At 45.1% G+C, this 24485-nt stretch overlaps 1 protein-coding gene across 1 annotated transcript in view; it reads left to right on the top strand.

Moving 5' to 3' along the window:
* Positions 1-870: 870 nt before the first annotated feature.
* The window catches only part of LOC115327797 (tyrosine-protein phosphatase non-receptor type 23), a 41910-nt gene continuing 18295 nt past the window's right edge, over positions 871-24485 (top strand). The window contains exon 1 of the mRNA XM_029988835.4: positions 871-1178. The gene's annotated coding sequence lies outside the window, so the exon portion shown is untranslated. The remainder of the gene's footprint in view (positions 1179-24485) is intronic.

Here is a 24485-nt window from a genome sequence, read left to right as displayed (position 1 = left end):
TCACGCTCCCTTTTACTATCTTGGTGTTAACGCTTAGGTTTTTTCGTCTTACTAGTACTATAAACGTCCCCTTGTGGGGCTACGCAAGCAAATTTTTCGAACCCGCTCAAAACGCTCTTACGCTGAAGGAAAACGCTCTACTAAAACGCGTTTTTGGACCTCCGCTTTCCATTCCGGCGAAGCGGGCCGCGCATGCGCAGTTTGGCACCCTCAGAGCGGAGCGGAAGATGAAAACGGTCTACTAAAACTCTCTAATCTCTCGGCTCGTCTCCAGCGTTCGCTCTGCTCAAGGGGAAAGAGGGGAGGGCCTTGAGGGAGGGGCCTGTTCCGCGTGCTCCTCGCTGGTCGGGGAATTCGGAAAAGGTCCATCACTGACGTGGTACCGGTGGCCGAGTGTGCCAACGCCTCGGATGGATCGCGTGAAGCGAAAGCTCGCGCTGCGGACCGCTGGGACCCCTTTTTCGATCTGAATAAACTTCGTATCGGTGTGCGATTGTGTATATCACTACTTCATGGTGCACGTTAAAGGCCGACGGTTTGTGATGCATGGGCTAAATTTCTCATCGACAGCGGCGACAGCGGACGACCATTGGAGCTCACCAACCTCCCAGTGTCCGAGCAAACACACAATTATTACAACTCCCGGTAAACTCGGCGAACTTGACGGAACCCGCCAACTTTGCGGAAGTTTGGCGGACAGGGAGGACGCGCGAGGCCTCAGCCACGCGACCTTCGTTCGGTAGTAGAGGCGCGGGCGCCTGCTTTTTGGAACGCGGCCGAGAGAAACTCGATGCGGCCGACCACTGCGCGCTGCCGGCACTTCCGTTCGGGCGTTTTGACGACGACGCGCGTCTGCCTTTGTCCACCGGTGACGCCGTGACGCGCAGTGAACGCGGCGAGAGAGCGCTCGCGCGGGGCTGGGCCCTATCGGATCGGCGCGAAAGCGATCAACAAAGGAAAGGGGGGCTCCGAGTTATCAGTCGGCCGACGGCGAGGTCGCTTTGCGTGGCGTCGTCAGCGTCGTGCTCGCACAGCGCGCCCGTTGATTTCTCGTCCCTTTCGCGTTGGAGCCTGGCGCAAACGAGGGTTGGACGGAGACGGTCGCCGGGCCAACCGGGCGTCGGCGACGACGACGACGACGCTGCCACTTGCCTCGCCGGACTTCCGCAGAGCTTCAGGTGAGACCATGCTTCACCCGCTCGGCGGTCCGGCAGCTCGCCACACCGCGCCCCTCGATGAGTCACGTGACTCGCGTCAGCATGGACTATGGAGTCGGAGTAGCCGACAGCTCTCCATATTGCGTTCATTCTGGGGCTCAAAAGATTGGCATGTTGCTCTACCAGTGACTCGAGACATCACCAGTGACTCGGCTGGACTAGTGACTCGAAAAATGAGAAAGTTTGAGCATTTGGTTCCGATAACTTAGATAACGACGAGCGACAACGAAACGATGCGTGCGCCATAACACACGCGGGAAATCTGGTAACGCTACTATCGGGGTTATCGGAACTATCTACTAAAACTGGGATGAAGTGGGGGCCAGCTAGAGTACGGGCATGTATCTCTGATTGTGTCAAAACTCACGTACTTCTTTCTTCTATGGTGTATTGTGACGAGCGACTGGGTGTTAAAGTGCAGTGACCTTGAAGCCATGAGACATCCTCAGGTGGGCGCTTGAGTCACCATCAGCGGAAGACATCATTCGCTCGATAGACGAGACAGGGAGCTAGTTCTCGAGGTGTTAAGAGTAACTCTATATGCTCATATTTAGTTGATCTACACTAGGGCGTTATATTGCGCTGGATACCCAAGTAGCTATACGGAACTTCTGTTGACGATGAATGGCAATCGGTGGAAGGTTACGAGACTCTTTGAACGGTGGCTGCAGGTTTTCATTTTTCTAGCGTGATACTCCGTGAAAGCTGCGAAAGCACATGGTTCTTCTGTTTGTTGATAATCGCTTTTCTAAAAGAAAAACAATCACGCATCACGCGAGTTATGACTACGCCATTTCTATCTGGTCTTTGTAAAGTGACAGAGAGCTTGTTATAAAGAAAAACACCACAATGTCATCCACCGTTGACACCCTCTTATACTTTCATGCAATTGAGGACGTGAAATTTAGTAAACAACTTATATTCGTTCAGGTAAACTCATGGCAGTTCACATGTAAACAAAACCTGAGTCGTGTTTGTCCTTTTAACGTAAAATGCGTTTTTTGGCTGGATTTCATGTGAAAAGCGTTACGCTCGAGTGTAACGAAAAGCCGTTGCACACAGGCCAAGGTAACATTCATTCATTCCTTTGTTTATTTTTGTGCTCATGAACAGCTTTCGTCTTTGTATTGATGCACAATTAACATACAGCAAAAAGGAAGTGTAATTCAAGAGATTGACAAGAGAAAACTTGAACGCTACAAAAGATATATATTGTAATTTTATGATATATATTATAATACCTTGCTACCAATAAAACGTTAAGCAAATATGAAGAGTATTTTTTTTAATAAAATCGATTCCGAATTTACTAGGCTCTCGAAACATTTGCTCATTCAAATGAAAATTTGTTCATATAATATTGAATACGTATGCGTAGAAGAGAATTAGGTTCGAACTTTGTGGTCATGTTAAGGTAATTAAAATATCTCTAAAATGTTACAAGTAGGAACTTGCCCAACATTACCAAAAAGGATCAAAAGGAGATATTTTGACTTTTTTTTAAACTATATTAAAATACAAACGTTTTTTCAATTGATTCAGCGTCGGTTCAGGGCACGGGGGCTGGGCACCTTATAGCCCATTGCCGCACGTGCGGGTGCAGGCCAAGTTTTAGCAGCGTTTCTATTCTTAAACGACACAGGAATGCCTTTGCACGCGAGATTCTCGAGGCCTTGGCCATTGAGGAAAGCGCCGATGGCTGCGTGAGCATGCCCTCCGTCACGGTCAGCAAGAAAGAAAGGCAGTTTTGTAGCGTGAGCTAGACTGGCCGAGGTTGAGCAGTTTCGCGTGGCTCCTGGAGAGCCGTGCTGCGCATGCGCGAGGAGCAGTGACGTCATCTGGCGCACAGCTGGCGCGCTCCGCCGCCGCCGCGCGCGCCTCGCCGGTCTGCGCATTCCAGATGAGTGACGTCATAGCCGCGGCAGACGCACTGGCGCCGCCGCGTGCCCAGCAGTGCGCCTCCGTTGCGTAGTACCCAAGTCTGACGCTGCACCGGAGCCGCCTGGTAGTGCCTCTCATTTTGTGCGCATGCGCAGAGGTATCAGGGTATACATATAACGGGGAGTTTGCCAGTGTGGTATAGCCATGGAGAAGGAGAGCGAAATTGCTGCTGTCACATAATGCGTATACGGTGTGTGTGCCATTGAGGCAGCAGTAAGCATGATAATCAAGCTAATCCTAGACAACCAGGAAAGTTAAGAATAACCAGCTGAACCTGAGCTCACGCTACGTATATCCTGGCATAGCCGAGCTAAGCCACTGCAATTTTTTTGCAATGTGGCATGGCACCATGAAAGGGAATAAGAGGGATATGTGTCGGTGGTGGTTTGTGGTGTGGGTCAGGGCCAAATGTAAAGTGACCAAATGTAATAATTTAATTTAATTTGTTAGTGTCATGTAAGTATTTAGGTTGGTTTATTGGCAGTGCTTTAGATGTGAATCTTTGGATTAAAAATATCAAGAAGAGGTATAAAATCTCAGTTGATAGTCAGCGGTGTGTATGTCTCTGTTTCTCCCTCTGTGTTTCGTCCCTATCGTTCTAGCTAACCGTTTCCTTTTGCATTAAGAATTAACTAGCGCAACTTCAGCCTGTTATAGGATAGAAACAGAGATGGCGCATGCTTTGTATTTTTAAGTATTTTTGAGTTGTTGAAGTCATCGCCAGAACTTGAGGAAAGTTTATGATTTCCAATGGCGCTGATAACCCCAGAATAGTCTCTGATAATGGTTTCCATAGACGGATGAGTGAAGGCAGGAAGCTCCGGATTGACGTGAAGATTTCCGATGGTGAAGATGGAACAAAAATAGTTGATTACGCAATCAGCACACTGATCATCAGACAGAACTTGTCCTTCGTCATCAGTTACAGCAAAAGGGGTGTGCGGTTTGGGGGTGAATATTTTCCAGGACTGTTGAGGGTTTGTCAGACACTACACTTTCAATAGGTCGTTGCCTTAAAATTTTTCTTTGGACTTTTGGAATTTCGTATTTAGACAATTTTTTTTGCATTCTTCGTATTCGTTCCGTGTCTCTATATTCTACAGTGTGTATGTGAATGTTATTTATGACTGCACTCTCTATATTTAGATGACTTTTATTATCGCGTTCGTCGCCTAATTAAAATAAGTATAGTAATTAAATTAAATTAAAAGATCATGTGCTATTTTAATTTAATTATTTATTTTGTTTGTTTTCAAGCTATTGACCATTGAAGCGGCCAAGGCTGAACTCCAAACGACGAACGCGAACAGAACGCCACGTCTGAAGTGTTCGCGTTCGTCGTTCAATCCAAATAAATATAATTAACTTAAATTAGAAATTGCGAGTCCAGGGACCTCCTTTTGTTATGTCACTGCACTTCGGCGTGTACAAGACGTGTTACGGGGTGTATACGATCGATATTTATGGCACTGCACCCGTTCCTTTTATTTGAATTTAATTCTATCGAATCGAGTGATGATCCCGTTCAGGTTCAATAAGTTGAGTACAAAGAAATTAAAGATGTTTACAACTCCGTGTAACGGCGAATTAGAGCGCAGCTCTTAAGGAGGAGGAGGGAAGGGTACGGAGAGGAGGGAATGCTTCTCCTCTTCATCCGTACCCCCTCCTCCTCGCCTCCTCTCATCTTCCCTCCTCCTCTCCTCCTCCTCCCATCCTCCTCCTCCCCTCCTTCTGCCTCCTCCTCTCCTCCCTCCTCCCCTCCTCGTGACGTCATTATGGGAAACGTCCAATAACCTAACGCCGACGGCGACGCCGACGCCGCTCAAGGTACGAACGGCCGCCTAAGAGCAGACTTGGACGTAGTTCAACTACTCTACTCAAACTACTGTGTTTAACTACTTTTTCGAGTAACTTGGTAACTTTCAATTACAACTTGATTTGGGTAATTAGTAGTTTAATTTAACTACTTTTTTCAGGTAACTTCTACTGAAATTACTAACTACTTTCGAAATGATATAGTGCTAATTTTGCCCATCACGAAAGTTTAAGGGAAGAAATGAATAAGACGCCGGCAGATAAAGTGGCGTTCCCGAACAAGGGGCCCCCTTGTTCGAGAAGACGTCCTTGGGCCAAGGTGGCGACGAGCAGCCAAAACATAACACTGGCACGCACGAACGCAGGAAGAGATGCTTAACAAGCCTTGGTAGGGTATTGACCTAATCCGGTACTGCACGCAGGCGCCGCGTTTCCAGCTGCAACCATGAAAGACGACACTACCAGAGTTGTTATTGTTTTCGTGTTGTCTATCTTTAGTGAGTTCTGACTCAAGCGGTAGGTTCCACGGGAGGCGCCACTGAAATGACCTCGCAGCTGGGCGCCTGTTCCCATGGTCGCCTTGTCGTCAGCGCATACGCCTTTGCAAAGCCGGACTTCCCCGCGCACAAACCCTGGCACGGATAATCCGTTCATGGGAGCACGTCCCCGCTTCCAGCTGCAACTGTATACGAGCGACGATGCTTGTTCACGTAATCCTTCGCGTCCTTCCGACCATCCATGCCTGGGAGACCTCCTCTTTGTTAAAAACGATTTACTTGTCAGGCGTGTCAGGCGCGTCAGGCGCACCAGAACATTCTAGTCGCCGGGGAGGATTGCGAGTTACCCTTGGGAGATCATTTTGTTGGACCCGGCGTCAGCGGCGAAGTATACTTCGGTTCATCATCTGTTAAACCAAAACAAATTTTTTTCAGTAGCGTAGCACTAGCACTACAACGGGACGCGCAGTCGTCCGGATGATCTCATCGTCGTGGCGCGAGACTTTAACCCTTGACGGTCTGGTGCACTCGCTCAGCGTACTCTCAGAAGGACGTCGGAATAAAGAGGGGCCAGCCATAACAATCTCAACTTGACGAAGAAAAAAGAAAAAAGGAGGAAAGTTTGTTATAGAAGATCCTCTACCCGAGGCAAACCTCACATGTTTAGTCATGGACACCTAAGATGCCGACACTCCCTTACCCGACCCTGCACAGCCTGTTTCTCAAATTCAACGCTGCCGTTCCATCCAGCCCGTCGGTGGAACGTCAATTTAGCTTGGCTAGGGGCGTCCTCAGAAGGAAAAGGGGAAAACTTTCCTATCAAGAACTTTGAAAGTCAATTGCTTCTGCGAGCGAATAAAGTATTTTGGCAAAAACGCAAGCCATAAATAGACTGCATTTATTTTAGGCTAGCAGGGTTTTTCATTGATCAAAACTGCTGTTCATTTTGCTACAAAAAAAAATATAAAAAAGTAACTTCAAAAGTAACTTCAAAGTAACTCGCTACTTTTTACAGTAGTTAGTAGTTTACTCAATTACTATTACAAATGCGTAATTTCTACTCTACTCTAATTACTTTTGGCGTCGGTACTCAGTAACTTAACTTAACTACCTTTCTTGAGTAATTTGTACATGTCTGCCTAAGAGCTGCACTCTAAAAGTGGGCCAAGCCTGCCGTTTGCGCTCTTTTTCATTCCAAGAATCGTCCCCAAACACATACTCTTTGGTCAAAATGAAAAATTCTGCGCTCCAAAAGTAAGGTGACCAGAATCCTCGGAGCAGAAAACAGGACATCGGGGGAAGGGCGGTAGTGAGGATCAGGCAGAGATAAAAGCTCTGCTACGTGCTGTTGATTCCAATGTAAAAGCTCACATTTTTGGGGGCTTCTTCATTAAGAACGTTGCTTTCCTCCCAATTTTTAACCCCTTAACATTCGTCGTCGTACATGTTCGTCGGCGATTACACATTTGAAAGTGCCCGCCAAAACGTGAAACCATGCGCACCGCGGGAAATGCTGCTATCTTTCTGTATTTGGCAAACTTTAATCGTGATATTTGCGTATTGCTTCACTTATCCTGGTGTTATTAATAGTCTTGAAATTAAGTACTTCGCGCACGTGATTTGCGCGGGACGGCCGCTTCGCATGTCGGCTGCCCCAGAGTTTTAAAGCTCCTCAGAGTTGAATTCAGAAGGTGAGAGCCATCCCAGGGAGACGCTCTGTTAAGTACCGTCGGAATCTCGGGGAAGCGGATACGCCAAAATGAAACCGAATGGAAGTAAGGGGACAACTTTTCACATTGAAGTACACTTATTCCAAAACTCGGAGCGCCTCATCACGGCGTAATGCCACATTATGCATTGTGGGAATCAGTGGAAAGCAAAATCCATACGCGCTCCGCTCCTGGCCCACAGGTTTCCCAGAATGCAAAGCGCGCGGGGGCGAATCTGTGAAGTGGTCCACTGATGCTTCCAAACCTGACCTGCTTGCTAACAATGTACGTTTTTCGCTAAATAGTCAAGAAAAACCCACGCATTGACTCTTTCTTTATACTATTCCTTTAAAAACAAAATCCGACTACTAAAAAACGTCGTTTTGGGGAAAACAAAATGTCATCGTCAAAGGGGTAAACAAAGAGAAAATATTGTGAAACAAAGCATAACAAATTCAGTCACACAGAAAACGTCTCCACCACAGGTTTCTGTAAACAAAATGTATTGAGAGCTATATGACCACTTAAAACTAAAAATTATACTCTATGGGGAGTTATATTTTGCATATATATATATATATATATATATATATATATATATATATATATATATAAATTATACTCTATAGTATTTCTTTAAATAAAATAACGTCTGTAGAAAGTAAATATTTTCTTTCGGATTTCTTCCGTCGAACTATGGGAGTTTCCGGAGAAGCGGGACACGTAGCTTCACAGAGACAAAATGACCGGACGACAGAAATGGACTTCAAAAACGGGACCGTGCCGGTCAAAACGGGACGTCTGGTCACCCTACCCAAAAGCGCACTTGAATTGGGATGAAAACGACCAAGATATGTAAATCGAACCTCACTTTGACCTTTCAAAATTTAGGTCGTCACAATGCGCACTTTTTCACCAAAAATAGCTTATAGCAAACAAACAACAACATTAACGGTCGCAATATTTGTTGGGGTAGAAGCGTGATGTAATCCGAGTCATCGCCGAACCCCGACGCGGCATATACTCTCTTTCAATGCGAGCTGAGCCGAGTTTGCGGCGAACGCTGATGCGGCCCTTGTTTCCAATAGAAAATTTCGGAAATACGCAGCGGGTCCCATCGGCGTTTCCACGCACTACGAAAATCTAATGTACGGCGCGTGAACGAGTACCCATACATACACGGAGCAGTTCGTGTTTCTTTAGCATTTTGCCATCTTAGAACGCCAAGAAGAAGGACGGTAACAAAACAGGATACGTGTCAGCTTTGTCATGTGTTCGCTTTTTTTTTTTTTTTTGTTCGAACTTGCAATGGTAAGAAAGAAGGAAGTGAGCAACTTCAAGGACGCACAGAGCGTACGAGCCGGCCCGAGCGTACATCGAAACGGCAACACAATTCCCCGCGACGCGTTGTGCAATGTTGGATTGTCGAGAGGTTAAACATTAAAAGCGGCGTGAAGACACGGACACAGTCAATCTTCCAAGTCTACCACACAAGCCCGCAATTTCCTCATACCAGAGTCATGTTTGGCTGTCCTGGCAGTGTTCTAGCCATCATAGACTCTGGCTCTACTGTGGACACCATGGGACAGGCTACCTTTCTTCAGCTATTGCCAACACCAGCCCCGAGTCCATCTGAGTGTCACATCTTCGCATATGGCTCGAAACAGCCACTACCTCTCGTCGGCAAGTTCCAGGTGCAGCTCAAACACAAAGCCGCAACGTGTGACACGACCGTCCATGTCATCGCCGAAGGTAAGGGCCAGTCCCCACTCTGCAGCAACACTAGGACTTTTGCAGATCACCAACATTGTTCAGACAGGCAATCCACTCGCCGCACACCTAGAACTAACCAGTGGCATTGGGAAGCTGAAAGGCACACGTGTGCACCTTTATACCGACTCTTCTGTTTCACCAGTGGCTCAAAAGCCACGACGTGTGTCGTTCTACCACAGAAAAAAAAAATGGAAACTGAACTTAAAGCCTTAGTGGATGCCGACAGCATCAAGCCAGTGGAGGGATCGACTCCATGGGTCTCGCCCGTTGTGGTTGTCCCGAAGTCCACAGACCCAGAAAGGTACGAATTTGCGTTGACATGCGGAGAGCTAACACAGCAATCCAGAGAGAACGACGTCCAACATTCACACTCAACGACATGGCTGCAGAGCTGACACACTCACGGATGCTCTCCAAAATTGGCTTGCACCATGGTTACCACCTACTAAAACTGGATGAGTCATCTCGAATGATCACAACATTCACCAGAGCATTTGGGCTGTTCCGATATAAGCGCCTTTTCTTTGGAATCTTTTCCGCAGCGGAGGCTTTCCAACGGGCATCTCAAATGCCATTGCTGACATCCCAGGAGCGCTAAATACAAGTGACGGCATCCTTGTCCATGGCTTCACACAGGAAGAGCATGACCAGGCACTGCAGGCTACTATCGAACGTCTCAAGCAGACCGGCCTCAGAGTAAACCCAGTGAAGTGCTCTTTTCGCCAACCCAAACTGGAGTTTTGGGGGTTAATTTTCGGGAGCAAGGGCCTCAAGGTGTTGCCAAACAAAGCATCAACAATCCAGAAGGCACCAGCCCCTGAGACCACCAAAGAGCTAAGGAGCTTTTTTTTTTTTTGATTTGCTACGTACTGCTCACTTTTTATTCCAGACTTCGCATCTGTGTCCACACCCCTTCGACAGCTGCTCCGGAAAGATTCCACCTGGCAATGGGGCCCCGAACAGAGAGACGTCTTCCAAAAGATCAAGGAAGCCGTCGCAGATGACACGACCCTCGCCTACTGTAAACCAGAGGCCCACGCCACCCTGGTTGTGGACGCCAGTCCAGTTGGACTGGAGGCAGTGCTGACACAACACACGCCTGAAGATCCTTGCCCAAGACCAGCCTCGTACCCAAGTCGATCCCTCACACCAACTGAACAGCGGTACTCACAAACTGAGCGGGAAGCTTTACCAATCGTCTGGACCTATGAACACTTTCATCTATACATCTATGGAGCACCCTTCGTGGCAGTCACAGACCACAAGCCTCTCCAAACAATCTTCTCCCCGCAAGCAACCAACACACCACCTCGAATCGAAAGATGGCGACTTCGCATCCAGCTCTACGACTTCCATGTGCAATACCAGTCAGGCGATCGCAATTCAGCAGACTACTTCTCCCGCCACCCTGTGTGCCTCGCCCTAAACACAGCACAGCCCAAAGCCCTTTCCCTTGATGAGATCCGTGCAGCTGCAGACGAAATGTACAAGGCTGTGTCCGAAACCATCAGCACTGGCAACTGGCAACATCTCGAGAAGTCATTTTTCCTACCCTGTGACCAGGACAAAATCGGCACCCTCAAGAGGCTGCAGGAGAAGCTTACCACACACAAGGACATCATACTCCGTGGCTCAAAAATCTTAATCCCGAGACCCCTTCGCCTACGCACAGTGCAACTGGCCCATGTTGAGTATCAAGGCATGGTTAAGACCAAACAACTCCTGAGAAACAAAGTGTGGTTTCCTAAAATGGACAGGCTCTGCACAGACACCATTCAGACCTGCATAGCCTGCCAGGCCTGTGATGACAAATCTCGCCAGGAACCGCTGCAGATGACGCAACTTCCAGAGAGAACCTGGTCGGAGGTTGCAGTGAACCTCCATGGTCTCCTACCATCAGAAAACACATGCTTGTCATAATTCATGAACACTCGAGATTTCCAGTAGTGGAAATGGCACGATTAACGTCAGCAAAGCAAGTTCTTCTAAAACTCGGAAAAATCTTTCGCCTCTTTGGGATACTTGACATCGTAAAATCTGACAATGGCCCACCATTCTCGTGCCATAAACAGAACACTACACGTTGCTGCTCGTCTTCCTTCTTGTTCGTGTCCGTATCTTTCAGATGTTTTTAATTTTTAACCACGAAATACCAACGAGCGCAAGCGTCAACGTCAGTTGACAAGATGCGTTGTGGGAATTTTTCGGAGAGGTCTATACATGCGCAGAGTGCGTGCCCCAATAATGGCGAACTCGGATAATTTGCGCAGTAGCTACTGGTGGCGCGCACTTTTCAAAAGGTTATATTTAGAGCCAAAGCAAAGCAAATTGTTGTGTGTATGTTTATACAGCCGGAAGTTAGTCTGCCTCAGTGGGCGTCTGGTGTCTCAGCTGCAGATGAGCAATTTAGCCAGTGCAGTACAACTGCTAGCCTGGCGTCTTAAGCGTGCACCACGCAGTAGTGATACACGAGCGCACGCCGGTACGATGCTCATCCAGATCGAAACGGGCAGGGGTGGGGATTGAGCCTAGGATCCCTGGGTTCGGCACCGCGAGCTTTCGCTCCACGTGCTCCGAGCTGGTGTGTGCTAGACCACTCGGCCACCGATCCCCCTCTTTAGTGCCAAAAGTTGTCAACAATAAGCATCCTTGTTGAGTTCAGCAAAACATTCGACTCTCTCGACCTTGCTATCCTCTGAGATTAATTATCTTCATATGGCTTTCGAGGTTCTTCCCTGTTAGAGTCCTATATCCAGAACCGTTGCCCGTTTCCAATCCATACTCGAGCATAGGTCGCCTTTGCTACACATTAATTTCGGTGTTCCCCGAGGGAGAATTTATTTCCTTTTTTATTTCTGTTTTATGTAAACGACATGAGAGTATGACGATACGAGTGTGATTATTTAGGATACCCGAACTTTTTTAAGGGGTGTTCCGGCATTTTATTCGTAGTCCCCGAGTTGCCTGAAAATTTGCTAAACACACCAACAAACATCGCTGAAATAGTCCCCCGAATATTGGTAAAAAAAAAATCGCGAATATATTGAATTTACAATTTTGATCATCACCGTGTTTTTCGATGTGAAATTGTCTACAGTTAACAATGAAAAACTGACGTCAGCGGAAGGCAGGGGTTCATTCTTTGGACTGTAGACTGTTGTCAAGTGATTACAAGTAGTTTCCTGGTGTCAAATGAATTATTTGGAAGCTCGCTCCAGCACGCGCACAGCAACACGGAACAAATTCTCGGCATAGTCCATTTTTAAACCGCCCGGCCGACTTGCAAGCCTGCCTTTTCCTGAAGTCACGGCAAAAGCGCGGTTATATTTGAATGTTCGTTTCGGCATCATTTTCAGGCGCCAATTTCACAATAACTATTCTGAATTTCGCGATACTAAATGGCATACCGGAAAGGGCCGGTGATTCCGAAAATATAGTTAGTTTGGGTAGTTAGAAATATCGCCGGAGTTCCCCTTTAACAAAACAAAAATTTTACGTTAAAAATTAAGTGCATAATATGAAAATAAATCCCTTCATATAAATGTTAGAAATTGCAAGACCAATATATTTTAACTACATTCAAAAACATACATAAACATATTTATTCTCGTAACATATGGCCCTGATGTGATCATGTCATGACTCTCGATGTATATTCTATAGTATGTCTTACAAGAAGCATGTTGCCCACGTTCGTAGTAAATTTTCAAATATAATAGACGTAATGAACCAATAGATATGCGAACGTTTTACCTACCAGTATCAATCTTCAACTGAATTAATCACTTTTCTATCCCTGATGTTACGGACGTCTGGTATGGGCTCCAAATGATTGCACTAATTTATTTCTCTAACGCCCCCGAGATCATACACGCTGTGTCATCTTTTCAATTAAAAAAATCTTTTCGACTTGAAGTTTCAACTTTTGGACACCCAATCTGTCATCGATAAAACAGATCGCCTAGGTTTTCGCGTCTATGTAGTTCTAGTGTAGCCCGCGAGGCGGCTTCGCGGCGTGTTTGAAAAGTGGCGGAACCTAGCAGTGGCGGGATGCGATTACGACGCCGACAGTATGTGGAAGTTTCGTAGGAATTAAAGGTATAAACATTGTTTTTTGCGCGCTTTGCCAAACCTAATTGTTTCTGAAGCTTATTAACAAAACGTATTTGCGTTGTTTGTATTCTGAAGCAGTATTACACCAGAACGTTTCTTGTCTATCACATGTGCCTACTTAAAGCGTTCTACTTAGATACTTACGCCCGTATCAGAGGTGCTACGAATCACGCTTGGTGTTTCGATATGCATTGTGAGTGTATATTTTTAAGCCGAGTCGCCTCGAGACATTGTAAGCTGCATGCCGTCGGGTCACGACAATAGCCTTGATGATTTGAGTGATGATGGCGATAATGAATATGTACCAGATGGCGTAACTCATCAAATTCAAATTCTAATTCAAATTTGTTGTATTTTCATCATCAAGAGTACTGATTCATGGAAAAAAAAAATCTGCGCCCATAGCCATGTTGACTAGTTGGGGTCCATTTTGATTAATGCACGAAAACAGTCACTGTTAAAAATGCATGAAATCATAAAACAAAATGACCGATGTAGATACTAAGCTGTTACATATTAACAAACAACGTCACTAATGCAATGATAATTATTCAAACATGCTGTCAAAACGACCAAGCATCAGTTGTTTATGAGGGGTGTGTGGCTTAAGATAAACATAGACGCATTCTTTCAAAAAATGTATGCTGTCTTAGTGAATTGTTAAAATTGTTCGATTGCGTGGCCGACGGTGGTAGAGTATTCCAGATTTTAGTGCCGCAGAATTCTATTAATCGCCCTCCGTATACATTATGACACCTTTGCAGATTAAAGTGGCCGGATATGTTAGACCTTGTTAGTCGAGCACCACGATTTAAAAAAAAAAAAAACTCGCTGGAAGAGATTGTTTTGCTTTAGTATATTATTCATTATGCATGCAATTTTATACTTTTTTATTTCACGGAGTGAAGAAAATTCAGAATTTATTAAAAAGGATGGGTGGGAATAAGAAGGGTATCTTAATAGTCTAGCAGCTCGCTTTTGTGATTAAATTAATGGCAGAAGGTAACTATCGTGCGTTAATCCCCAGGCCTCAAAAAAGTACGTTAAACTTTATTGTGGGTCTACTGAAACATTGTCCAGCCCTCAGTAACGCAAGACAAGCATAGGTAGGTTAATTTTTCACAGGTCTTTTAATGTGCGGTTCCTTCTGACCTTGGTACAGAGACCAGCGATGGATATTCTGAAGATCCAAGGGGGCAATAGCATCGACTCACGACGTGGCAGAGGCTCTATTGACAGAATTCGATAAAGGGAGCATTTGGTGGAATCAGCCTTTTTAACGTTCAGTGACGCTTCCACTATGTCGGCGACGGTCGCTTCTTCTTTAATCTACTTCCGGAGGTTCACAAGTGCGGTAAAGATTATATTCCTCGTTGAAGAGATGAAGCTACACTGCGCCTAGTCTACTGGAGATTTACTGAACGTGACAGAAGGTAAATTCGGAGAGTATACTGGCATTTACTTGATGACAGTACTTAATCAAATGCCAAGTGTACGATGTTGCTGAGAAAATTGAATGATGATTCTCTCAGTTGCTGAGATGATGGCATGAAACATACTTGAGAAGTTACTGAGGCTGTTGCTGTTAACTGAAAATTTTAAGCAAAAGAGGACACATATCGTGACAAGGCTTTGACGATTTGGACGTGGCTGAATTCACCTCAGGAAAACCTGTTCAGACGGTGCTGCTCCCAATTAAACGAGAAGCATGTCAACCTCTATCGATTTTAATGAAGAATTACAGACGGCGGGAGGGAGCTAAGAGCTCGGGTGGCAACCTTGAGTGACCCCACCTGCCAGTTAGCGGAGAGTAGCCAGAGGTGTTCCCCAGGACGATGTTGCATCCAGACGAAGGTGGTCACATGCCCATTTGTCGCAGCAGACTGCAGTGAAAGTACGACACCACCAGCACGAAACAGTTTTTCATATACCTATTGTTGCAAGTGTAATGTGGACCATTGTTACAGGATATGTCGCCATTACCTTAGCGCCTAGCACGTGAAAAAAATTACATCTTGTAAACCCTGAGATGGGGAACGATCGACATCGACATGTTGTAAACCCCATCTCAGGGTTTACAAGATGTCGATTAATTACCAGCTCGCCTGCACTCTATCACTGCTTAAAAGTAATCGTTTTATACGTTGTAATGCCTACTATATCAATCAATCAATCAATCAATCAATGTTTTTATTCGTGCCCGGGAACAACCTTGCGGTCTTGGTACAGGTGCACTGTGTTAACATGTAAGGCAGAACAGGGTATAAAGCAATAGTACGGACAACACAAACAACGGACAAGCCCTAGAAAAATACACTTAAGAATTATAAAAAGTAAACACAAAGTCACAACATACGATAAGCTTAAGGGTACTACCGCCAACACCAATTGCTAGAAAGAAAGAAAAAAAAAATGCATTCAAAGTGGGGAATTTCGGCGTGAACGCCGCAAGTTAGTGCATACAGTTCTAATTTAAGTGATGGCCTTTAACGTTTTTACAAACTGCAGCGTGTTATTGTTAAATATGTCGAGTGTTTCAGAAAAAGAAGAATTATAAGTATGCCCAAGTCTGGACACAGGATCGTGGAGGTTGAGTAGACGCCTGTTGCAGAAGGACGCATTTTGCCTTGTTGTTTTTAGAGGAATTTTTAAGAGTACTCTTGACGTCAATACCGTGCAATCAGTGACGGCGTGGACAAGTTTGTATAAAAATAAGATATCGGCAAGTTCTCTCCTACGAAGCAGGGTAGGTAGTGCCACGCTACGCTGAACAGGGACAGGGACATCAGTAGTGGTGGGTACAATGCGCGCTGAGCAACGATGTCTATAGATGGAAAGAAACTTGTTCTGAACCCGTTCTATTTTCAAGGAATTTGTGGCACAAATTCCATTCCATACAACAGAAGCGTATTCAAGCTGTGGTCGACACAATGCACTGTAGTGTATAAGAAATGTGCAGGGGTTAATAAACTCTTTAGTGATGCGGCACGCACTACCGAGCGTGCGTAGAGCTGCGTTCACGATGTGATCCACATGACTGGAGAAGATTAAGGTGCTGTCAAACACTACGCCAAGATCTTTGATTCTGTTCATACGTTCCAAAAGGTCTGTCTGAATAACATATGGGAATACAATGTTATGTGTCTTACGAGTGTACGACACGACTTTCGTTTTAGAGCTATTTATCTTTAGGTCATTCCCCCGGCACCATTCTTCAAAAGCATCAACATCTCTCTGTAGCAAAACACAGTCTCGGTCTTCTCGTACCTCCATAAACATCTTAATATCATCTGCGTACTGAAGAAATGAAGAGTGACGAATCACAGTCGAAACATCATTAACAAAAACTGAAAACAGAAGAGGTCCGAGAACGGAGCCCTGAGGCACACCCGTTGTCGCCTCATAAGTAGCAGAAAAATTATTATTCGAGCTAACAAAGCACTTCCGGTCACGCAAATAACTTTCGAGCAATGAAAGCAATGAGTTGTGAATATCTAGCTTTGACAGTTTAGCCAGTAACATTTCGTGATTAACAATGTCAAACGCTTTACTCAAGTCAAAGTAAATCACATCAAGCTGGCCTCTGTTAGCGACGGCGTGAGCAGCGGTTGACATAAAACAGGCGAGATTAGTTGTGGTCGAGCGACCCGCCATAAATCCATGTTGGTTAGGGATAAGATAACGCTTGAGATTGAATGACAATATTTTGCGTAGTGCCACTTCGAGGAGCTTCGAAAATGTGCAAAGAAGAGATATAGGTCTGTAGTTCGACACATTTGTTTTTGGACCGGACTTATGCACAGGTACAACAAGTGCCGTTTTCCACATGGCGGGAAAGACCTCATTCTTTAGGCAGTTGTTAAAAGTCTGTACTAGAACAGGAATAAATATGGCACTGTATGCCTTCAAGAGGACTGACGGAATACCATCATGGCCAGAAGACAATGATGGTTTCATTTTTTTTACACACTCATGCAGTAGCTCCTCGTCAAAGAGTGCAATACAGGATGCATTCCCAGAGACAGCTGGCGCGGCAGTAGTTGAAGGGATTGGATGATGCTTAAAAACAGACTGGAAGTGGCGTGCAAAAATTTCACAAACATCTGTCGTCGAGTTTCCCTGTGAGTCCAGCAGGGTGATCTCTCTTCTACCTTTTTTCTGGGACCGAGAGCGAACATACTTCCAGAATTCTTTGGGATTTTTAGTTAGCTGCAACTCGACGGAATCAGTGTACGCCTGACGATCACGTTTAAAAACTTCCTTGCAGAGAGACCTAAAGTGCCCAAATTCTGATTTTAATTCGGGGGTATCGTTCTTTTTAAACTTTCGATGAGCGCGCAATTTCTTATTCATTAAAGTACGTAATTCGTGCGAGAACCAGAAGGGAAACTTTGAGCCTGATGTTTTACGAAGCGGGATGAATTGATCCATTCCTTCTCGGACGATTCGAGTGAAATCGCGAACCTGTTGATCAACGTCAGAACACAGGATAATTGAGGACCAGTCGTAATTGGAGAAATGATCGTACAAACTAACATAATCTCCAGCGCAAAAATTGTGTCTATTCCCTTCAGGATGTTTCCGTGAACAACGTCTCATGCCCTGTCGGACAGGTATACTAATCTCCAAAGGGGGGTGATATCCGTCGGGGGGAACCAAGCCTGACGCACCCTCAGTTACATCTATGCAGTCAAGATCCGAGAAGCAAAGATCAAGCATGTTGCCCTGGGTGTTCGGGATACAGTTATATTGTCTTAAGTTCGTAAATGATGCGAAATTAAGCAAAAGATGAGATTTTTGAATAATATAGTAATGTTTTGAGGACGCAGAGGCTGTTTCCCAACATATGTTGGGGACATTAAAATCGCCAAGAACCATAAATTTAAATTTTTCAAGGGCGTTGGTTGTGCGCTCAATGCCTAGTAGACATTGGCTAAAATCATCAGGAGAGGTATCAGGGGGCAAGTAATAAGAGCCGAGAAGGATACGCTCGCCATTAGCGCATTGTAGCTCTACCCACACTGACTCAAATGATGTCTCGAGATCTGGACGCCTAACGCATTGTAACGACGTATCAATTGCTATCAGCACCCCACCCCCTGTCTTTTTCAATGTAGAGAATGTGCGATCGCGTCGAAATACTGTGAAATTTGGTGGGAAGAGATCAGATGAAGAAATATTCGAACAGAGCCAGGTCTCGGTTAGCACAATAATAGATGCATGAGTTAGGGTTACGTTAGAAAAAAATTCATTAGCTTTTGTGCGGAGACCTCGGACATTTTGATAATAAATGTCTAGTTTAGGTATCTGTTTCGGCATTATTGGAGAAAGGTGTTGGAGATACCGCTTGATAGGTACGGCTGTCAGTCAGCTGGCCTGTGAACTCCTTGAAGAGGCTTCCCTCTGGCCAGAGGAGGGGATCAAAAAGTTTCTCCATTTCGTCTTCCGCAGCCGTCACGTGGAAGGACGAGTAGCCGTCATACCGTGTCTTGAGCCGGGTGCATACGAGCTCACGAACAGGGCCCCGCCCTTGGATGTGAGCCTGAAGGCCAGCAGGATCACAAGATGAGCCGAGACGCGTCACGAACACAGCGCGTTGGTGACGTGGACGAGGGGGTGGCAGTGCCACAGGTATACAGCTGGCTGCCGCACCTCCCCTCAACAATGATAATAATAATAATAATAATAATTATTATTTTAATAAGACTGTTATCTGTCTTCTTACATTTTACAGAGAAAAAAAGGGGAAACGAGGTCAAGAAGCGGCTAGCGCAGCTTGACGAGGCCCTAGCTCCAATACACACTTTGGCGGGAAAGCAGTTAAAAATGAACACAGTAAAACAAAACAAAAACACAAGCAAACTGCTCACATCAATATATTGTGTACATAGAATAGTAACTAAAATTACATTTGCCACTCATAAAGACAATTCTACAACACATGAATTACACTAAAATGTATCACATAGAAAATGAGACGTAATAGTATGTTTGCTAGCATTTGATTGGTCTTTCCAAGTGTACACACATCATTCGATTCCAACGTAACCTGTTATACGAACTGTATCACAGCGAAATAATAGGGTAATCAAATAAAAATTGCTTTGGGCTAAATTCTAGTATTTTTAGCATGAAACCTGGGCTTCAACAAGTTTTGGGCATTAGAGTGTTGAATATAGTGATAGCGTAACCAAAAAAAAAAAAAAAAAAGCTGTTTGAGCCGTAGCTAACGTTCTTTAAATAACGGTGTCATTATCTATATGTAACAACTATTCCATAACAGATAAAAAAATGATATTCCCAGCAATTATTATTAAATACGCCTCTCACAAAAAGTCATTTCGAGACATTTCTCTACCCTTCGTTAACACAATTAAGTTCGCCAAACCTGTCAGTTATATGAATGACATATTTCCCAGCACGCACTAAGCCTGGACGTCAAGGAGTTAAGCATACACCTCCTGAACTTTTGAATTATACAGGGAGCTTTTAAGATTTAAAGTTTAGTTATAAAATAAAAAAAAAACAAAAAACGTGCAAGCTACACTACTGAGGTCTCTGCAGGTGAGTTGCACGGCCAGGGGTACACAATATAGGGGGCTGATCGTCAAGATAAGTCGAACAATTAACTAGAATTTGTATTAACTTTTCAATTTTTTGAAAATAAACGTATTGTTCCGAAAACAATGTTTATTCTGACCGCCATCACACTCCACTAAATACTTAAGTCATTTATAGAAGGACTTCGAGCACGTGGGAAGCGCAGTAATGCGCTAAGGCTACCATTCGTGCAACAGGCAGAAGGCTAGCGGTCAGCAAACGCGGAGTATATAATAGACGGCCGCTTTATCGCACCGGCAGCCTTGCGTCTGTTGTGGGAGTGGTTACTTAAGCGCTACTTCCTGCTTCCCACGACCGTCCAAGTTTGTCTAAAATGATGTAGTGGCTTTCGATAAAAACTCATCCAATTGCTTATTAAAACCGTATGTTTATTTTCACTAATAACGAGATAATTAACATATTTGAGTTGACTAGCCGACTTATCGTGAAGATTAGCTCCTTATATCATATCCCCCTGGCCATATAATTCACTTGCAGAAGCCCCAATAGCGTATATTTTACGGCTTTTTGTTCTTTAAAGAAATCTGTAGAGCCTAAAATGCACCCTGTACCTCGCACCTCTAGTAGCTGACGTTACTTCACTAAACAAAAACTTTAAGCCGTTCCACTCTGGCGAAGAAGGAAGAGCAGCGCAGTTGTACGATGTGCCGCCATCTAGGAGCTGTCCAGAGAGTTCTGTCCGGATTTATTTGTCCACGGACACGAAACTGGGGAAATTAACAGCACCGCTGTAAAATGCCACACAATACTGTATCGATTGGCACATTGCTTGAATGATGTTCATTATTTTATTTGTGCAATCTTGCGTTGTTGCTTGCTTTATAGACGATTGCTAGCAGGGCAGCTGGCAGCCGCCGCTTGTCAAAGATATATGTTCACGCCACGCTGCAGATGCTTGCACGCCAAGCTGCATAAAAGCAGTTCTTTTTCCCAGTATCGCCCGTTGATCACGATGAAAATGAAACAACAACTGCAATGTTTCAATGCTGTAGATAAATGTCCGTAAATCTAAAGCGAAAGCAAGTGGTGGCAAATTCGTAATGTCAGGAAAACTTGCTGTCATTTTGATGTTTGCCGACGCGGGGTAGGATATGGTGTTCCATAAGAAACTGAAATTACCGACAAGCAGTTATTTTTGTTTGCAATACCTTATAACTGTTGTGGATACAAAACACTTTGCCGAGTTCTCTAACTGCAACTTGGATACGCGAAGTAAGAAATGATCAGCGGTACCCGAAACAATAGCCTGCGACCCCCCCCCCCCCCCCCCCCCCCCCCCCCCCCCCCCCCTCCCCCGCTCTCGCGGCCCGCCGAGAAGGCGATCCTGGAAGTTGGGCTTCTCTTTAGAGTTCTCTTTGGGTCTTTCCATTTTTCTGCTCTTCTTTCTTTCCGATATTCTTATACTTCGTTTCAGCTTCGGCCTAGACGCAGCCGATGCTACAAGCGCGAGCATGTGGCCCAGAACAGTGCTTGCACTGCACGAGCGCGCGTGCTTGGCAGGGATGCTGAAAGCCCGGAGCTCGCGCTTGTAGCTTTGGCTGCGTCTGGACCAAAGCTGAAACGAAGTATAGTGTCGTATTCAAAATGTTTCTAAATATAATTTTATGTTCTCCCGTTTGTACAGGTTTTCATTTTAACAGTAAAAAAACATGATATAACTTTATTTTATTTCTGATGTTGGAGATCGCAAGTTTGAATAGATGGCATTTGAACTGGTTCCGGCCGCTATAACAAGGAACCGAAAACAGTTCCGGTTAAAGTTTTGTTTTCATATTTTTAAAAGAAAACATTCCAGATATGTCTCGTGTGCTCCGCAATTAAATGGGTCTTCTGTTATATTTCCCGCGTCCACTGGCTTTTTGAAGTGCTGTAATGATCTGCAATTGACTGGGCAACTTTGCTGCGGCAAATCTCCGCGAAATAAAAGCTGCGGCGAGCCGCGGCCGTCGAGAGCGATCATTCTGGCCGTGTTCCAAAATTTACTCGATCTTACTCCAGGGTAAGCGTTTTGTAGCCCGGCGTTCCAAAACCTACCCTCGTCCAGCGCTTTTCAATCTGTGTTGTCACGTGACACGACCGGCCGGAGTAACTCGGATCCATTTGAGTAAGATTTGGAACGCAGACTCTGTTACGCGCATCGATTGTACGCTGAACACTAGGATCGATCAAAGATGCACACAGCCGACTCTTCCGGACAGCGAAGATACTTGATCGAAAGAATCACACTAAAGTTTTTATGCAAATGAAGATTGATTAATATTCGCCCATATACAACTTTTTATTCTAGCAACGCAGGTTGGTCATAACACAAACCAACTTGCGACTGCATAAAATATTTGATACATAAAATAATAGTTTCTTTTCTTAAATCTTGGAGTAAAATTACTTGCTGGCGTTAATTTATGAATGCGTAGCAGCTTGTGGACAAACGGTTTATATGAGAGTTCGGAACAAACTCAAACAAAAACCCACAAACTAAAAAAACACACAAAAAAAATAGATTTTCAGAGTTTGTGTACGCGGAGGACTTCAGAATCGGAGGGATCTTTCCGCATTGAACCGTGCCGGGGGTTCGGTTCCATGCGAAAAGGCGGAGAGCCGAACCTTGGGCTTGGCTCCAAGTGAATTTCACGCACTTTAACTTCGAAATTCGAGAGCCAGAATTTTTTTCGGTGTGCAATCAAGCGTTTGTTTGTGACACGATCAATGCAAGACGTGAAGCACAAACCACTGGTACCATCCCTTCAATTTCATTATTCGCCCACGTCGTCAAACACAACAGCGCTGAAGTGTCTGCCAATGTTGTGTCTGCCCAAACAGAATAGTTCGAAGAAATAATGTAATATGTCCCCATGCAAGTGTCGCGCGATCGTAACAAGTCGAACGTGTAACTAGTTTTCTTGTACCTTTGGTTTTAGAATTCAAAATAGTCTTTTGACGTCCGTGTTTACACCTGTATCCACGTGATTATCATTCACGTGGAAACAGGTGTAAACACGAATGAGCAAGTGAATATCATTCGCGGCATCGCCCCTGTGGGTCGACTTTGTCGCAGTCACGATCTATCTCCACTCGATGGCCGTCGACAGCACCGCTTGATTTTGGCGGGGAACGAGCGGTGCTATCGTACTACACACTGCGACGGCTTTGTCCCAGTCGCGATATCTCAACTCGTCGTCGAAAACGCACCGCTCGCTTTTTCCAGGGCACGATCGAGCACGAGTGGCACAATCCTTCGCGCCTTCCTTCAACCACGTCCGAAAGACGTAGCGTAGTTTCGCCTTGGCCAGCTCAAACACCCACGGCGAGGCCGCGCACTTGATGAAGTGATGTTGTTCTCAGACACGCTCTACCGTGCACGAATAATGCGAAGCAATTAAATACCTTTGTTGATTTGTGGGCATTTAACTTCGAATGCCTCACGTGTACACAAGTTTCGCCCCGGAGGCCAAATAAAACGACATGCGGTGCTTCTTGGTGCTGTACAGTCCACAAACACACATATATTTATCTTACGTTCGGTTTTCGACAGACCCGTTCCGATCTTCTTCGAGAAAAACTTCAATGACGCGATGCTCATTCTTGCTCATTGAGACGTGCACAAGAAGCTGGTCAACCGAAAGTTATCCCGGCCACAGGAACTCCCGCCATTACTTGTTTATGTTTACCTTGGAATACCATGTAGAATTTCTAGGGGTGTCGCGAACCTGCCCAGGTTCGAGTTGGACTAAGCTCGACTTTTTCAAACTTTCAACGTGATGTTCGACAAGGGTTCGACTGAAGTTCGACATCCGTGTGCATCATAGAGTTATTATAATGTACGCTAGAGGTTCAACTGGCGCTAGTGTCTATGCGACTTCCGTGACGCAAATTGAAGCAGACAGCAACCTGTCTACTTTTGCGGTGCTCCTGTGAATTCCTATGGGAAAACGCGCGTGCATTTTGTCTCTTCGCCGGAAAATAACATGGAACACTTTGGTTATTTTGGTCGTACCGAATAGTATGTGTCTTAATTGACATTGTAAAAGTGTAATTGCTTTTAGTTTGCGCATTTTTCTTCATCAGTGAGCGATGTTTAACTTCGCTGCTTATCAGTCCCAAACGTGTGTTCCGCAGCAGGTGTGTAAAAACAAGCGACGATTCAAAGCAAAATTACGATCGAAACAAACATAGAGTGTGTTCAAGGCTCGCCAGCATTCCGGTGACGCTTGTATATTGATAATATGCCAGCCCTGTCACCATATGAAAATGATCCCGTCGTGCATGAGCAAATAAAAACCTTCAACGTAGAGAATGAAGTCCGTGGGATATGAAAGGTGTCTCTTCGTATTGTTTTCTCTGCCGGGCAGCTTTTATCGCGCACTTGTTCTCAAAGATGTCTAGCGCGGGGGTGATATTTTGAACGTAGAACACGCAGCTTCGCTCAGGACAGAAAGAATAAAGCGGTACTCACTTATTTAAAATCGGAATAGATTACGTGGCCTTCAATTTATTTTGATCGTATACATGCACTGCAAGTTACTGATCCGGTGTTGCTGCGTAGTTCTTGCCGCCGGTCTTGATTTTCCAGATGTCCTTCGTTCGTTTGGCATGTATATCCCCCATGCTGGAAATCGCCGACGCCGCGTTCGCGCTAACAGTGTCCGACAGTGCACATAAATACACGTACGAAGCCGTTTTAGCACCGCTTTTAGTGCGATGAATTCGAGAGAAAAACGCCGTAACTGACCAATTCTTTCGTTGGCCTGACTGAGAAATGTTCCAAACTACCTAGTACGTACGAATTATTCGGGATATTT

The sequence above is a fragment of the Ixodes scapularis genome, unplaced genomic scaffold (assembly GCF_016920785.2).
Source record: "Ixodes scapularis isolate PalLabHiFi unplaced genomic scaffold, ASM1692078v2 PGA_scaffold8__174_contigs__length_109621045, whole genome shotgun sequence".
NCBI classification, from domain to species: domain Eukaryota; kingdom Metazoa; phylum Arthropoda; class Arachnida; order Ixodida; family Ixodidae; genus Ixodes; species Ixodes scapularis.
This window is presented reverse-complemented; position numbering and strand designations above follow the sequence as displayed.